Consider the following 4,868-nt stretch of genomic DNA (forward strand, 5'->3'; position numbering starts at 1 on the left):
TTTCTATTAATTCCATAGCCAAAATGCATGTGAAACAGGCCTAAATGAAGTGAAGAAATCGGTCTGGTATCTATAAAGCTTTGCATGTTCACATGTTTTAGAATAGCTATGATCACAGTTAGCATAATTGTGATTACTCTCGGTCCAACTACAAATACCACGGCGTTGAGCATGTGTCTTCCATCAGTATCTCAACAGTGCCTGGAGCGCGCTTATGGTGAGGACCCGAGGGTGACGCGCGCCCCCTTTTCATCCTCGACCCAATTTGCATATCATATACATACATTTCTGCATGAAATTAGAGATTAGGGTATTTATATCTTCTGACGCGCCCCAAATCGCACGAAGCTCTTGCTTCAGACTGTAACCAGAAGCTTGGAATGCGAACGCGTTTTGTTCCACCAGGCGCTTCAACAACGGGCGCGAACCATTGCCAAAAAAAAGGGGGGGAGCCTTTTTCAAGAACGGGCTTTCTTTGACATTCAGCTTCCGAGTATAGATATGTTGGAGGGTTGGCTACAGGAATAGCTTTTCATAACACATACGCCACATAACTGTCCTCAAACACCACACACCGACGACTCGAGCTCGATGGAAGATTTCGCGCTCCCCCATCCATAACTCAAGTCGACTTATTTGATTGACGGCTCCATATTTTTTGTAAGATTTTTTTTTTCTTCTGTGGCTTCAGTGAGGACAAAAAACGGGGCAATACAGAGCAAGGAAAAGAGGGAGAGAAAATAACAAACACCGCTGGAAAGAAAGTACGAGCGCAAGAGCACTGGGAGCCACCCAGGGTCAGGACTGTGAAAAATACATATATTTCAAAGACAAAGGACTGTCGACTTTTGCTTATTTTTGTATTTTAGGGAAATTGGGCACGTCGTCATCATAATATTTTAAGTGCAAGGTAAGTGCAATTTTATGACACGCTTTTCTTTATGTATGTATGCAGTTTTATACATCGGGTATGTGTCTAAATGCATGCAACTGTTGCCCGTATGTCACGATTTGTTGTGCACAAAGGAATTAAACGTAAATATTCATAGACAATATGAGCTAATCGTGCCGTTTTTAACGACACACGAGACGTGACCCTAATCTGTTCCAGCGGCTGGACACTTGTAAACATATAGCACGCTTGATATTAACCATGACTGAATAACCTCAAGGTTGCAAGCATTACAGAAACCATCCCACATTTTTTTTCCAAGAGTTTTTGTTGGATTTAAGTACGCGAACGTCACTTAACATGTCAGTTTACTAGTGCGTTAATTGATGATGGTCTTTGTTCATGCATTGCGCAGGAGAAATGCATGCTACGTGTGCATTTGTTGATGCGAACTTGAATTGTGAAATGAAAACATTGCCTCCCGCATCAGGCTTGCAGCTCCAGCTGTGGACTTTTCCGCGGTTCTGCAGAACGTACGCGCCGTGGCTGAGGAGAATGTGTGTCAATGTCAAAGGGAGGTGTGTCGCGGGCCCAGACAAACCCGCAAAAGCCTTTTCCAGCCACGACTGCACGCAACAAGCACGCACAAAGACTCACCGAGATACACTGGTTTATCCGGGGTCTTGATAATCAGTGATTCATACAAGCTTTAAAGAGATAATTCACCTAAAAAAAAAATGTCATTTTTTTTCCTTTTACATAAAGCAAAATAATTAATATATGCGATGTTAACTCTACTTGCTTTCATGAACAAAAATGGACTCACACCGTTTAGCTCCAAAAATAGCTAACGTTACCAAAATATGTTCGAAGAACGTTTTGCTGACGTTCCATTTAGTTCTGAAAACGTTTTTTTAATGTTCTCAGAATGTTCAATGTTCAAATTTGGAGTTTGGAAGTTTTTTCCGCCATTGAACAAAACGATTTAAAAGACAATTGCAACTTTGTATCTTCACAATTTAGATGTTATCAAGTTTGCATTACACAATTCGATTTTTTTCCCTCTCGAAATTGTAAGATATGAACTCACACTTGCGAGAAGAAAAAATTTCTCACAATTGCGAAATGTTTTATTTTTTTATATATATATAGTTTATACTTGCATGTAATTCTAAATGTATAACGCACAATTCTGACTTCATATCTCGCAATTGCGAGTTTATATCTTGCAATTTTGACTTTATAACTCACAATTTTGACTTTATATCTTGCAATTGCATCTTGCAAGACTTCTATTTCAAGAATTGCGAGATAAACTTGGAATTGTGAGTAAAATAATCCAATTTTGAGGGAAAAAGATTTGCAAGTTTATATCTCACAATTCGGAATTGCGACAAACTCGTAATTTCGAGAAAAAAATTAGCAATTGCTATAAAAATAATCTCAACTATCTTTTTAAAATTTGTATTTTTATATCATTTCACAAACATCACGTTTATTCTGAATGCTTTCTGAACCATCTGTAACAACTAATAAGTAACTTGACACGAACATTCAATTGAAATGTTTTAGAAAAAAGATTCCATGACCAATGTATAAATACCGTTTTGCGCAAATGCTTTGATAACGTTATTAAAGACCAGAAAATTTTGAGCGGAGGAATATTTGTTCATAACTTTGAGAGAATGTTCCCTATTAGCTGGAATAAAATGACTCCTAGTATTATGGAGACATTCGATATCTATCAATTTTGAGAAAATATTCAAACACAGCACTCAAATTTGCACATTAAAACCAGTTACATTATGATTGGTTATGTTAAAATGCCTTTTTGAAGATTTGATGTAAATAGAATATCATAATGGACCCTTAATACATTATTGTGAATGATTTATCAGTGTTTGTCTTAAAGGTCTGGTATAACGCCCTTTTCACAAGATGTAAAACAAGTCTCTGATGTCCACAGTGTGTGTGTGACGTTTCAGCTCAAAATACCTCACACTTATTTTTATATAGCTTGTTAAAAATTGTCTCTTTTAAAGTGTGAGCTTTGTGTCTGTCCCTTTAAATGCAAATGAGCTGCTGCTCCCAGCATTCGTGTGTGTTAGCAGCTTCGTTTACCTCACACACACATGTAAATTTCAACTTTTAGCCTTTTACGTTCAAACCGGAGTCAGACAGTGATGAAGAAGTGACGTGTAGAGCAATGTTTGTTGATGAGTTTATGTAGATGATGTGGAGTTCTCTTCAAGTCAATGATTAGCATATTCTGTCTTGATAATCTATAAATCATGTTCCGGGGGCGGGGTTTATGTAAATTAGGGTGTGTGATGTCACTAACCCGGGAGGAAGCTCGTGTAGTTCTACCAGCCGTTTGTTGTAGTCCTTAAAAAAGCAAATCTCTCCCTTCGCTCTGAACTCTGAGTGTTGTAACTCTGCAGATGTTGTTTATGCTCAAACTGCAACATTACACACTGACTAAAGCTGGAAAATCATAATCACCCGCCCTTTAATCTTTCATCAGCCGTTTAGTGTTTGTTCCCTCCTCTAATTTGAGTGGTCTGAGCTCCGGCTGTCATGTGTGTGTTGCTTGGTGACACATGACACTTGATCCCGCTGATTTCCAATGAAACAACGCTCTTTCTGGTGTGATAATGTTTACATAATACCTCGCTCCGCCTCTGAAACCATTTTTCTTAGCGGTTGATGACGTCATCGATCCCTCTTAGTTTGAATCCCCAACAATCGGGGTCCACAACTAAAAGTCCTATTAAGGATTTCATTGTATTTTAAGTGACATTTCAGTCTGGTCCTCGTGGTCCTCACTCAAATCTAGCGTTCAGCTTCAGCTGTATTTTATGGCGCTTTCTCGTCTTATGTGGAGCTTGACAGTGTGAGTCATCTCCCGTTTTAGTCTCCTTTCATGCTAAAACAAGATTAGCATGAGTCAATTACATAACTTAATCTTTAGATGAAGTGTTCCTTTAAAGGCACGAGTCTCTGAATGTGATGTCCGTTCACAGCTGGTGATGTCAGAGCAGCTGTCTCAGGATCTGGCCATTACAGGTCAACCGAGACAGAAGACACCAGTGTAGAGGCTCACTGATCTCCAGGCTGTCATGTGTTCGTCATTCCTTCATATGTTTATCATTCATGTGTTCATCATTCTGTACATCTGAGCCATGAGGAGAACAAACGCTAGTCAATGCTTGTGAAACCAGAAAACGTGCAAATTAAGGGCTGGTGATATTCTAAGATCCCCTTCTTACATCAGAAGGGGAGCGAAATCTGATTGGCTTATTTTTTGACATGCTTGCAGAGAAAGGCTCACCAAAATAAGTTTTCTGGGTTGGTAGACTCACAGGGGACCCGAAAAAGTCCGATTGTCATAATTAGGGATGCACGATATATCGGCCAGCATATCGGTATCGGCCGATATATGTTCATTTTTAATGTTATCGTTATCGGCCTGGTAAGAAAATTTGGCCGATATATTAAAGCCGATAAATAATGTATTATTCCCTTCAGCTGAGACACTTGTTGAGCACTGTTTATGTTTTTGAATTTCTTGAAATATGATTGAAATCTCTGGTTCGGGACAACATGTGCAACGCAAATCTGTCGTATCGGCTGTACAACACTATAATGAGAACATCATTATAATTGTGCGCTTGGGACATGGATTTAATTGTGAGACTTTTGTTTTTGTAATCAGGCTCTCAAAATTAGATAAAAGTTTATCGGCCGATATATCGGTTATCGGCTTTCAAATATAAAGAATTATCGGTTATCGGTATCGGCCAAAATTTTCATATCGGTGCATCCCTATTGAAACCAATCAGCCAGTTTGGAGGAGCTTCAGATGTTATGTTGGACAATGAGGAGCCTTCGATTAAAAAAAAAGGTTGAGAATATCCTTCTTTTTGTTAATTTAGGGAAAAACATGTGAAATACACTACCATATATTTACACTTTT

The 4,868-nt window shown here is 38.7% G+C and overlaps 1 protein-coding gene across 1 annotated transcript in view; it reads left to right on the top strand.

Annotated features, from left to right (window-relative positions):
- The first annotated feature begins 519 nt into the window (after positions 1–519).
- The window catches only part of ndrg2 (NDRG family member 2), a 49,951-nt gene continuing 45,602 nt past the window's right edge, over positions 520–4,868 (top strand). Inside the window, exon 1 of the mRNA XM_039649398.2 lies at positions 520–910. The gene's annotated coding sequence lies outside the window, so the exon portion shown is untranslated. The remainder of the gene's footprint in view (positions 911–4,868) is intronic.

Source organism: Pimephales promelas, chromosome 1, assembly GCF_988280905.1.
Source record: "Pimephales promelas chromosome 1, fPimPro1.hap1.1, whole genome shotgun sequence".
Lineage (NCBI taxonomy): Eukaryota > Metazoa > Chordata > Actinopteri > Cypriniformes > Leuciscidae > Pimephales > Pimephales promelas.